At 39.5% G+C, this 13708-nt stretch overlaps 1 protein-coding gene across 2 annotated transcripts in view; it reads right to left on the bottom strand.

Moving 5' to 3' along the window:
• The window catches only part of ATP10D (ATPase, class V, type 10D), a 134301-nt gene extending 130527 nt beyond the window's left edge, over positions 1-3774 (bottom strand). For both annotated transcript variants that reach the window (XM_010858869.1, XM_010858870.1), the window contains exon 1: positions 3528-3774. The gene's annotated coding sequence lies outside the window, so the exon portion shown is untranslated. The remainder of the gene's footprint in view (positions 1-3527) is intronic.
• Between the last annotated feature and the right edge of the window lie 9934 nt (positions 3775-13708).

Raw genomic sequence — 13708 nt, 5'->3', positions numbered from 1 at the left:
ACACAGTGCTAAGAAATTACGAGTACTATAAACTGAAGAATGCTTCCCTGGTGGTTCAGACAGTAAAGTATCTGTCCTCAATACGGGAGAGCTGGGTTCGATCCCTGGGTCAGGAAGATCCTCTGGAGAAGGAAATGGCAACCTACTCCAGTATTCTTGCCTGGAAAATTCCATGGACAGAGGAACCTAGCGGGCTATGGTCATAGAATTGCAAAGAATCGGACACTACTGAGCGACTTCACTCACTAAACTGAAGAAAGATTTCACATTTTTGGATAATTTAAAGCTAATTTTCACCTTCCATATAACCAAGATAATAAGATTTTTAAAATTATTTATCCTACATAAAGAGTTGAAATTTTGTAAGTTTGTTTTTTAACAGAACTGTAGTTGTACTCATCTTCCTCTTTCAGAATGGCCTTAAATGGAGTAAGGAGATTTTAGTGAAATAAATTCGGAGAAGGCAATGGCAACCCACTCCAGTACTCCTGCCTGGGAAATCCCATGGATGGAGAAGCCTGGTAGGCTACAGTCTATGGGGTCATGAAGAGTCGGACTCGACTGAGTGACTTCACTTTGACTTTTCACTTTCATGCACTGGAGGAGGAAATGGCAACCCACTCCAGTGTTCTTGCCTGGAGAATCCCAGGGACGGGGGAGCTGGTGGGCTGCCGTCTATGGGGTCGCACAGAGTCAGACACGACTGACATGACTTAGCAGTAGCAGCAGCAGCGAAATAAATTAAGGGGGGAAATTCCATGGACAGAGGAACCTGATGGGCTGCAGTCCATAGGGACACACTCTTAAAACTAGTACCACCATTATTTTTACTCTAACTGTGATATTAGCTTTGTGAAAAGTACTGTTTCTATGACTAAGATGGTTTCTAAAATGAAATAAATCCATCTACAGTAGAAATGTCCATTTTAGTAAAGAGGTAAATTGAGAGGCATGCTCAAAGAAATGAGTTTACTCAGGAATAACAGAGGAATTACAATTTGGGACACTTGAACTATAGCAAGCCAGAAGTGAGTTCACTGAGGATTTGGAATGTTGTTTAGAAGCTAAGTCGTGTGCGACTCTTTGGAACCCCATGGAATGTAGCCCACCAGGCTCCTCTGTCCATGGAATTTCCCAGGCAAGAATACTGGAGTCAGTTGCCATTTCCTTCTCCAGGGGATTTACCCCACCTAGGGATTGAACCCACATCTCCTGCATCGCAGGCTTTACCACTGAGCCACTGGGGAAGCCGGCAGGGTTTGGAATAGGCTGTGTTTATGGGCAGGGCATGTAACAAGGAGACAGTTCAGTGAGTATCTGCTAAAAAGTCAAAAGAAATGGAGACCTGCTTTGAAAATTCCCTGAGCAGATACGACTAATCATATAAGAGAAACTCAATGTAACTCATTTTTTGGACACCAACCCGACTTGGGTCATTTATTTTTTACTCTGGAAATCATAAGCAAATCTTTCCAATGCTGATAAAAGGCAAAACTTCTGATTAACTCCTTGACATTTAAGAAAATTCCAATTTATGGACTTCTGTGTGTGTGTGTGCTTAGTCGCTCCATGGTGTCTGTGACCCCATGGACTGTACCCCACCGGGCTCCTCTGTCCATGGGGATTCTCCAGGCAAGAATACTGGAGTGGACTGCCATGTCCTCCTCCAGGGGATCTTCCCAACCCAGGGATCAAACCAAGGTCTCCTGCATTGCAGGCAGATTCTTTACCCTCTGAGCCACCAGGGAAGCCCTCTGTAAATCAGGCATTTATGGGAAATTGGTCTCCCAGTCTTTAAGCTTCGCTTTCCTAAAGGCACATGAGGGAGATCATTCATTCTATCAATTTCAGCTTGAAATTCTTTCACAGTAGGGAGGAAGGGAATGATGTTTTAAGAGAATATACTCACAACAAACCTCTTTCAGCTGAAAATGAAACCTGCACAGCTGCTAATGCTTTGGGTTTTGAGGATCCCCAAGTGATCTTGTTTGTAGCACTTTCTTTGGTTTTGCCTCATTAAAAAGACTACTTTCAACTAGATCAGACAATAAGGTCTGTAGAGACGGCTTGAATATGTGGACATTTTTTACCTCGTAATTTTTCAAGTTAATTCTAAGTCCACTTGTCTAATAGATGTATCATCTCTGTTCTATTACAAATTATAATAAAATTCTAAACGTTTCCTCCATTTATTGACATCAAAATAAAAGATATCCCATTCAAATTCTATTTAGTCACTAAGCAATTGTATTGAACAAATATTCAGTTATTAGGCAAAGGTCAAACAGTATTGACATCCTATTTTAGACTGCTCAGACTCTCCATCTTTTTCATACAACTTAACAAATGTTTAGCAGTTACAGTGTTACTTTTTAAAACTGTCTAAAAGTTTTTGAATGTTGGAGAGTTGTTTTTCAAGTTATATAGCATGATCTCTTTGTGATAAACTATCACAATGTAGGTAATATGTATCTGTATCATGGACAGAAGAGTTCAGAAGGAGAGAGATTACCTTGTGGGGTTAACTGGAGTGAGTGCTTACACCTGGGCACTGAGTGAATTTACCGTTATAATGATCATGTGCTACACATTGGCTCTAAACAAGCCACCAAATATCTTTCTGATGGTACTCTTGCCAGAAACGGTGACCTAGCCAAATTTCAAAATATTTATCTACTCTGGAGTTACTTTTTGGATATAGTAACATTGGTGGATAAGGAGTGCCCTATCCTTGTGGGTCATCTTTCAAGGTTGATTAGAGTCAGAGACTTGCCCTCAGACTACAGAATTGTTTTTCTCCTTGAAAAGAACTTCTGAGAAAAGAAGCAAGAAAAATCTTTGGTTTTATTTAGATAACACTCTAAATACCCGAGTAGACGTGCCCTTATGATTATGAGTAGTTTAAATACATCATTTCTGAAGGCACAGGGAGCCTGACCTTCCAGAATGGAAGGTTTCATTAACCAACTAGATGTCTCTCTGCTGTATAAAGTATAATCACAGGTTTTACAATGTAAAGGGTGCCCCAAACAACAATGAAGCTCTGTAAAATCAGTGTTTGCATGGAAAATTGAGGGCTTTTTGGTAGGGCTCCTGTAAAAACTATTTCTGAGCAAGCTCCAACACAAACACCTTTTTCTTCCTAAGGAATCAATCCGTGGTTTATCTACTGGGTAAAAATTTCAATCCCTATTCTATTCATTATGTTTGAAACAGAGCCAAAATTGCTTTAAACTGTTCGATTTCACAATGAGATGACAAAGGGTGTGTATGCATAACTTATCTTTTCATAAAACCCAGCATTCAGAAAAGATAGTCATCCCTCTCCTGTAATCAAGTGACTGAAAATGGTGTAAGATTCTTCTTTTTAAAGTTTAACAAAGCTACGAAGTCCAGTTTTGAGGTACTTCATCCCATTTGAACATCACTACTGTGGGAGGGAGAGGACAGAGAGAGTAAAGAAACAGAGGGAAAGAGTAGTGAAAAGGCAGGGAAACCGTCAAAGAGGCTCGCTGGTTCACCCTTACCAGTTCCTCTCTGGGCACACATCACAGCATGACGGTCACAAGTCCCAAGATGCAAGAGAAGAACCAAGCACAGATCCGAAGAGAGGAGGCGGGTTATGCTTCTACGCCAGCCATTTGACTTTGAAGGAAAAAAAAACCAAAAAAACACTTCTCAGACAGCTCTCAAAGTCAGCTGCCAAAACCCGAGCCCAGCCAGAGCCGAGCTGGCAACCTTCTGCTCCCGGCGGCCCGCCCCCGCTGCTCCGCCTCCCCTTTCCACGGGGATGCAGAGTGGCCCGAGCTTCCGCGGAAGGCCAATCGCTCTCCGCCCCACCTCTCATGACGTCAGGTGAAAGGGGAGGGGCCTGGCCGCCGAGGGGTTTCCCAGCTCCAGCTGTTGGTGCGAGCTTCCTGTCTGCTTGATGCAGATGTCTCCCAGTAACCCAGAATCTGCCTGCTTGGGTGTTCGGTTCATTCTTGTATCGCTGAAATTCTGTTTTAACAGTTCATTCATTTACCTAAACTTGAAACTCTTGGGAATTATTTTTGGAGGGTAAAAGGGTCAAATCTAAATACTTAATATTGATGTTAACTAGAAAAGAGATTGAGAAAAAAAAGAAAAATTATTTGGTCTTTTTTCTCACTCCTTGACCTTCTATCCCCTTCTTCACCCAGAATGATGTGGCTCTGTGCTGCCATGGTCTGCTAGCTTAAAATTCACAGCTTTAAAAAAATATTTTACTTCCAAGTAAATTCCAACAACCCATCTACTCTCTCAACACTTCTTACCCGCGAAGTGCCTTGAGGAAGGGAAAGGGCATGCAAAGAAGGCAGAACCAGCGGTGACTATTAATAATTCAGATCTATTTGGTCTGAATCACTGGCTACCAATTGTTTTATCCTACAAAGATAAAGAAGGGCAAATCTCTCCACAACTATTTTTTTGTATATTTATCTTCCATTTTCTCAAATGTTTAAATATGTGGCAAGAGTGAAGAAAACTAAATGATAGTACGAACGTTTCGCTAATAGTGAAGAGCCCATCAGGACAGAACCATGGAGCTAGGAGACTTGCAAGGTCAAGCTGGAGAGGCCAAACAAGTTCCTGCACCTACAGAGTAGGTGCCTCTCCCAGACAAGGAGAAACAAGTTCTGGGTGTGGCTTCCTGCGATGGCCAATTCAGGAAACTCTTTCTTGCAGGCAAGTTTTGTCAGTTCTGGGATAAGCCTAGCCTAGTAGAGCAGAGTGTCAATCTCATGGTCTCTGAAATTCCTGGCCCTGGTAACCCTTTGTGCAGTCATTAGACTCTCTCTAAGTGATATAAAAGATGAAGCAATTTTCCCATCTGATAGCCACACTTCCTGGGGAGACAAAGTTTAAGATGGGCTTTCCGTAATCTCCCCTCAGCACTGATGCTTAAATAATCTCAGTGGAGGGCTTTCTTGAGAGGATGCATACCAGGACAATTCAGGCGGGCAGCTGCTATTTGCAGCCAGTTTGGATTGCTTAAATCGGGTCCTCACAAGTTACACATCAGAGTCAACTGAGGAGCTTGATGCCAAGGCCCCACCCAAGCCAATTAAATCTGAATCTCTGGGGATGGATTTCAAGCAATCTCTTTTATTTGTTTAAAGCTCTCCATGTGATTCTCATCTGCAGCAAAGGTTGAGAATCACTGGCTTAGATTTAAATTGTCTTAGATGAAAATCTACATTATATTTAAGTTAAAAAAGGCAGTAGCAGGATAATGTAAAACACTTTGTAATACAATTTGTTCATATATATTTATAAAATGTATATTAAATATAAAATTATAATAAATGGAACTTAATATAAACATAAAACATGATGTTAAGATACACAAAATTGTTTACTCAGAGGAAAAGGATGAAGAATGAGGGGACGTAGAAGAGGAGACATTACCAGCTTTTTTTTTGTTTCTGTAACATTTGACTGAATGCAAGGAGCCTGTGTCCCATTTGATTTAAATGTACTTAATCAAGTTTTAAAAATTAATACTTTAGTGAAATGGTTGAGGGAATTTAAGAGCTACAAACTTCTAGTTATGGAGTGAATCACAGGGATGAAATGCACAGTACAGGGAATATAGTCAGTAATAATGTAATATCTTTGTATGGTGATTAAGGAGGTCAAAAGGTACCACCTTCAATTATAAGATGACTAAGTCCTAGGGATGTAATGAACAACATGATTAATACATCTAACATGGCCGCATGGCTGCATGTTATATATATGAAAGTTGTTAAAAGCTAATCCTACGAGTTCTCATCAGAAGAAAAAAGTATTTTTTCTTTTATTTTTCTACCTATATGAGATGATGGTGGTCACTAAACTTATTGCGGTACTCATTTCATGATGTGTGTAAGTCAAATCATTATGCTGCACACCTTAAATTTATACAGTTGTTGCGGTTGTTGTTTAGTCCCTATGTCTGTGCCCGACTCTTCTGAGACCCCATGGACTGTAGCCCCCCAGGCTCCTCTGTCTGTGGGATTTCCAAGGCAAGAATACTGGAGTGGATTGCCATTTCCTTCTCCATAAACTTATACAATGCTGTATGTCAATTGAGTCTCAGTAAAATTGGAAGAAATCAATACTTACGAATATATTTGCAAATAACCACTATTAATGTGAGTTTCGGTTTTTTTCCCAAATGTTCCTCTAGTATCTAACCTTTCTCATAGGGTTGCTTCCATTTTGTTTAAAAATTCCATAAAATCTTTGATTAAATCCATTGGCTACCGAAATGTAAGTATTAATCCATATACCATTGCTAAACTTAAAATGTTTATTTTCTTTTAATTTCAGAAATATTTTCAAATTTTATGTGCCCATCTCCTCATGAAGTTTTAGGAGAAAATATTCAAAATATATAGTACGGATGTAAGGAAATTTCATCTTTTCCAACTGAAAAATTATTTGTAATTAGTAGTACGTCAGTATCAACAACTTCGTAACCAACTGCCAGTAGGAAACATGGCATAGTAATCAAGTGCCTAGGTCCTACCTAGCTTTAAATCTTAGCTCTGTTAATTTTAGATGGATATTCTTGGGTACCATCGCTAAGCTCCACAGGTGAAATGATTCCAATAATACCTACCTCAGTGTAAGATTGTATCAAGTCATATAGCTGCAGTGCTTATCATCGTGTAAAGCAAAAAGTAGGAACGTAATATATGATAGTTATCAATTCTCTGACTTCTACTTTTCCCCTCTTAAACATACTCAAAGATTACCATGGCAGCAGTGAACTGGCTTAGACTTTATGAGAAAATATTTTTTTTTAAAACAAAACAGTAATCGTGATTCTTCCTATGACTGATGACGCCTCTTATCCAGATACATGTGAAAGAGAAACATTCATCCTTTCAGACCACTACTGTAACATCTAACACATGAAACTGTGTGTTCTTTTTTGTTTGCCTCCAAATATTTCACATGTAACAGTGTTCCCTAAAGTGACACAGCTGATTTTTCAGGATTCATCAACCACTTCTTCTCTGTATTACTTATCTTATTAACAAAGAATGACTCAAGGACAGATGAGTATTTCCCAGGATTGGCTTTCCAACTTTTGGCCAAAAAAAAAAAAAAAGAGTTCAATGCCTCAAGCAATAAGGGTGTATGCCACATAGATGGGCCCTGATTTTGGTAACATCATCACCAGATTTCTTTTCTCTCTTTTTTCTTTTCCTTAATATTTGCTGAGCACTAGTAAAAACAATTCTTTTAGGCACAGTTCTCCAGAGTTTACATCTACTACCTCATTTGATCCTATTATCCCTATGAGTTCAGTGTTTATTTAGAGATAAGAATCTGAGGTACAGAGAGAGAAACTGACTTCCCCAAGACAGAAAAGCTAGTAAGTGAAAGGCTGGAGAACCCATATTCTATTGTGGACTATTCAGCATAGCATTCGGTGAATTAGGAAGGTGCATATTAATTGATTTTGGGGGACAGGGAGAGGTAAAAACCATGCTATGACTATAACCACCTTGATGAGAGTAGAAATTTATATTTAAAAAAAAAAAACAATAATATATACATCATTATTACTGATTGTAAACTTATGCCTTAATTTTATATTTGTGCATTTGTTAAAAAGAGGAATTAAATTTCCTTCCCTTTACCTGGGCTTTCCTGGTGGCTCAGACAGTAAAGAATCTCCTGCAATGCAGGAGACCCTGGATCGATCCCTGGGTGGGGAAGGTCCCTGGAGAAGGGAATGGCAACTCACTCCAGTATTCTTGCCTGGAGAATCGCATGGACAGAGGAGCCTGGCAGGTTACAGTCCGTGGGGTCGCAAAGAGTTGGACTCCACTGAGTGACTCTCACTTTCCCTTTTCATCAGCTGAATCACTTTGTTCCACATAAGAACATTGGCTTTTCATCTTATAAAAACCCTTGAAATGCAATGATCACACAGAATATCAACAAGGGAATCTCCATAATGGCAGCGATTCAAGCTGGTCTCAGACTTCTAGATATGTCCATTAACTTCTTCTGAAACCTGTTTGTAATGTGATAAGTGCTTGATAGGATGGTAGCAGAATTCCTCACATGGATTGATAGTCTTTTACTTTAAGAAAGATAATTTGGGCTTTCCTGGTGGCTCAGTGGTAAAGAATTCACCTGCAATGCAGGAGAAAGACAATTCCTCAGTCCCTTACTTATATAAAAGTTGGCTCCAGAGCTTTATTCTGAATTTAGATGTAATTGAGATAAAGAAGTACATGTACATTTCTCTAAATATGATGTATTTCCCCCACTGGCCAGACCAGGTAGGAATGTGAGGGCTTTGGAAAGATAAGAGGATAAGCAATAACTCTACCCAGAGAGAAAGAAGATGGGATCTGGCCTCTAAGGAATGGCATACAATCTTGAGTCAGATGTGTAAGAAGGCCAATGATAAATTCTGTGAACAGCTACAACTGATGGAGCTTAAGAAAGTGATATCTAAAACCCACTATTAAGCTGTTTCCTTTGCTGTGGTGCTATATACCTTACAAATCAGAGCTCCCCAGACAATAGGCTATGGTTGTACTGTGAGATAATGTCTCAGCCCCTGAGCAGCTCCGTGGGACCTATGGGGTCTAGAACTCATCATGGAACAGGAACCCATGGAGCTGATGAAAGGGTAACCTGTTTTCAAGGTTCAAAAAACATGGCAGCTGGCCTCAGGGAATGTAAGGTGGTGCTGGTGATGAGGGTACGGAAGCATAGGCCTGTTCCCAGTTCTTTCTTTTGATACCTCCTTCCATTTTCAGATATGGAGGCCCATTGCTGCTTAAGACGTCAGTCAGTTCAGTCCCCCATTCATGTCTAACTCTTTGCGACCCCATGGACTGCAGCACACCAGGCTTCCCTGTCCATCGCCAACTCCCAGAGCTTGCTCAAACTCATGTCCATTGAATTAGTGATGCCATCCAACCATCTCATCCTCTGTCGTCCCCTTCTCCTCCTGCCTTCAATCTTTACCAGCATCAGGGTCTTTTTCAATGAGTCAGCTCTTCTCATCAGGTGGCCAAAATATTGGAGCTTCAGCTTCAGCATCTGTCCTTCAAATGAACATTCAGGACTGATTTCCTCTAGGATTGACTGGTTTGTCTCGTTGCAGTCCAAGGGACTCTCAGGAGTCTTTTTCAACACCACAGTTGCAGTCCAAGGGACTCTCAGGAGTCTTTTTCAACACCACAGTTCAAAAGCATCAATTCTTCGGTGCTCAGCTTTGTTTATGGTCCAACTCTCACATCCATACATGACTACTGGAAAAGCCATAGCTTTGACTAGATAGACCTTTGTTGGCAAAGTAACGTCTCTGCTTTTTAATATGCTGTCTCGGTTGGTCATAGCTTTTCTTCCAAGGAGCAAGCATCTTTTAATGTCATGGCTGCAGTCACCAACTGCAGTGACTTTGGAGCCCAAGAAAATAATGTCTGCCACTGTTGCCATTGTTTCCCTATTTGCCATGAAGTGATGGGACTGGATGCCATGATCTTAATTTTCAGAATGTTGAGTTTTAAGCCAGCTTTTTCACTCGCCTCTTTCACTATCATCAAGAGATACTTTCGTTCCTTTTCACTTTCTGCCATAAGGGTGGTGTCAACCATGTTGCCTTTTTGCATTTCTTTTTTTGGGGGATGGTCTTGATCACTGCCTTCTGTACGATGTCAAGAACTTCCATCCATAGTTCTTCAGGCACTCTGTCTATCAGATCTAATCCCTTGAATCTATTTGTTACTTCCACTGTATAATCGTAAGGGAATTGATTTAGGTCATACCTGAATGGTCTAGTGGTTTTCCCTAGTTTCTTCAATGTAAATCTGAGTTTGGCAATAAGGAGTTCATGATCGGAGCCACAGTCACCTCCTGATCTTGTTTTTGATGACTGTATAGAGCTTCTCCATCTTTGGCTGCAAAGAATATAATCAATCTGATTTTGGTATTGACCATCTGATGATATCCATCTGTATAGTCTTCTCTTGTGCTGTTGGAAGAGGATGTTTGCTAACCAATGCATTCTCTTGGTAAAACTCTGTTAGCCTTTGTCCTGTTTCATTTCGTACTCCAAGGCCAAATTTGCCTGTTACTCCAGTTATCTCTTGACTTCCTACTTTTTCATTACAGTCCCCTATGATGAAAAGGACATCTTTTTTGGGGTGTTATCCCGAAAAGATCTTGTAGATCTCATAGAACCATTCAGTTTCAGCTTCTTCAGCATTACTGGTTGGGGAATAGACTTGGATTACTCTGATATTGAATGGTTTGCCTTGGAAATGAACAGACATCATTCTGTCGTTTTTGAGATTGCATCCAAGTACTGCATTTTGGACTCTTTTGTTGACTATGAGGGCTACTCCACTTCTTCTAAGGGATTCTTGCCCACAGTAGTAGATATAATGGTCATCTGAATTCCATTCATCCATTCCAATCCATTTTAGTTCACTGATTCCTAAAATGTTGATGTTTACTCTTGCCATCTCCTGTTTGACCACTTCTAATTTACCTTGATTCATGGACCTAACATTCCAGGTTCCTATAAAATACTGCTCTTTACAGCATCAGACTTACTTCCATCACCAGTCACATCCACAACTGGGCATTGTTTTCACTTTGGCTCCGTCTCTTCATTCTTTCTGGAGTTATTTCTCCACTGTTCTCCAGTAGCATACTGGACACCTACTGACCTGGGGAGTTCATCTTTCAGTGTCCTATCTTTTTGCCTTTTCATACTATCCATGGAGTTCTCAAGGCAAGAATACTGAAGTGATTTGTCATTCCCTTCTCCAGTGGACCACGTTTTGTCAGAACTCTCCACCATGATCCCCCCCATCTTGAGTGGCCTACACAGCATGGCTCATAGTTTCATTGAGTTAGACAAGGCTGTGGCCCACGTGGTCCTTAAGACATATGTTCTACAAATTAGAGCTTGACGTGAAAAACTGAACTGGATGCAAAATCCATTCACATTATCACAAAGAATTTCAATATTTTCCAGTGAAATACAAGGTTGATCCATATGCAACTGCTAATATTCAACCAGTTTTGACATCCTAAAATAGCAATTTCATATGGTTAGACTAATTAAAGGAAAAACTATCAGTGCCTTGAAATATAATTTCTACTCTTACAAATTCTGATATGGTTTTAAAAATAGCTTCTCACTGATGGCAATTATCAAGAATTTGAAGAAATTTTACATTTACCCAAAATTATATGTGACCATTTCAAACAAAAAACCTTTTATAAAAATGCTCATAGAAAGAGACCAGACATAACAGGCCACATATTGTATGGTTCTGTTTTTATGAAATGCCCAGAATAGGTAAATCCACAGAGGCAGAAAGTAGAATAGTAGTTGCCAGGGCCTGGGAAGTGAGGAGAATAGGCAGTGACTGCCAATGACTTACAAGGGTTCTAACTGGGGTGAAAAAAATGTTCTGAAAATAGATAGTGATGGTGAGTGTATGAGTCTACTAAAAATACTTAAAAGGGATATTTACATTAAACAAGTGAATTTTATATTACCTGAATTATATCCCAACTAAAAAATATCTACAAGGAAAAAAAGGTTCAAATCAAGCAAGAGATACTCAATAAAAATTTTAAATGTTTCATAAAAATTTTATATAAAGTCAAATCTTTAAAATCTTCCCCAATACTTGGAATTTTAAAATCTATTATGATTCTGTTATAGTTTAAAATGCAATGGAATTTTATACCAAGCCCTATGTAGATCAAATTATTTTATCTCATTAGGCTGTACAGGTATTATTTTCTGTGTATGCAACACATGAAAAGTGACAAAAATCTGTACTCCAACCTTTATTTTTTAAAAAAAAGTCTGTTATGTTCACTGGCTTATTTTAATAGAATCAGGGGAATTGAAGAGGAATGTCTATGCCTGAGAGGAGGCAACCAGAGAAAAGATGATAGACATGAGACAGTGTCACCAGCTGGGATTGCCTATTATATAGTTGTAAATTTTTACTTTGCCTTCTATCTCTCATTTATATACTTTAGTAAGTTAAGAAATACTTCAGTCTTTAATTATCTTTAAGACTTTCCTCATAGCTTAGTCAGTAAGAATATGCCTGCAATGCAGGAGATTCGGGTTCGATTCCTGGGTTGGGAAGATCCCCTGGAGAAGGAAATGGCAATCCATTCCAGTATTCTTGCCTGGAGAATCCCGTGGACAAAGGAGCCTAGCAGGCTGCAGTCCATGTGTTTGCAAGAGTCAGACATGACTTAGCAACTAAACCTATTATCTTTACTGAATCTTGTAAAATATACCAAAATTTAAAAATGATTTCAAAGTTCAAAGTGAAGTTTGCAGAACTGTCACCCACAACCTTAGTTTCCATCATCTGTCAATATTGGAGGTGGAAAGATCCAAGTTCTGGAACTCTGAAAATCACCCTCTGTAGCCACAGACTCATAGATCCTGCTCCTTTATTAACCTTTTGAGAACCTCACTTGCTTCCCAGCCTAGACACTCATCAGGCAGTTCAATGACACATTCAAAGCACAAGTATTGTGGGGACAAATGTAGATTTCAGACATCTTGAAATTTTTTTAAAGTTAGATGCTCAGAAATGAAACAGAGGGCCAGATACATTGACTTATATTTATATACCTACCAGAATTTTTAAAAATGAGATATAGCAAGGTAATCCCACTTTTAGCAGGAGAGAAAGATGACCAAATTCACCCATACCCCTTCCTTTCTTGACAAGGCTTTGTGAAGTTAACAGGGATTCCCTGTTCTTCAAACTCAAGCTCTTATACTTACCACTGAGAGATGGGCACTTTGAAAATGGAAAAATGGACTTCAATTCCATGTTGGAGACCTCCTGGAAGTGGTCTTCTTTTATACAATTCTATGTTGGAGTCTATTACCCTGGAAGAGGTCTTCTTTTACACTGCCAGAGACTGAGCCACAATCCAGGAGGATGTCTAAACCTCATAAGTCTTTTTTCATTACCCCTGGTTTGAAATATCTTCCTCTCTGGGAGCCTATCACTGACTATCTTTTCCAGCTAGCAAAAAGTGTGCAGGGGCTTTGTATACTTATTCAATACTTACCAACAGCTTACTGTGTGGCTGGCTAGGTGCTAAGGACCCAAGAGTAAAAGAAGTCTTTGATGTCATTGGCTTGTAGCCTCATCAAAAACAAGAGCAATTGTCAGCCAATCGTAATGTATGATGAAAACTGCTATAATGGGAAAAGTTTATGTGCTAGATATGGGCAGGTAAGACATCCTGGAGCAAATGATACCTAACCTGATATCTGCAGGATGCAAAGAAATCAGCCAAATGAAAGGAGAAATAAGAGGAAGTGTTTCAGATAGAGGAAACATTCAGTAGATTAAATGGCTGTCATATTTAGGACTTACATTTTTTTAATGTAGATTTTCATTTTAAAATTCCAGCATATTTTTAAATCCCTGATCAGAATATTTTATTTTTTTAAATATAAATTTATTTTAATTGGAGACTAATTACTTCACAATATTGTATTGGTTTTGCCATACATCAACATGAATCCACCATGGGTGTACACGTGTTCCCCATCCTGAACCCCCTTCCACCTCCCTCCCCGTACCATCCCTCTGGGTCATCCCAGTGCACCAGCCCCAAGCATCCTGTATCATGCATCGAACTGGACTGGCAACTCATT

This window comes from Bison bison, unplaced genomic scaffold, assembly GCF_000754665.1.
Source record: "Bison bison bison isolate TAMUID 2011002044 unplaced genomic scaffold, Bison_UMD1.0 scf7180017864451, whole genome shotgun sequence".
Classification (NCBI taxonomy): Eukaryota; Metazoa; Chordata; class Mammalia; order Artiodactyla; family Bovidae; genus Bison; species Bison bison.
Note: the sequence above shows the minus strand (reverse complement) of the source record. Positions and strands in the feature narration are given on the sequence as shown.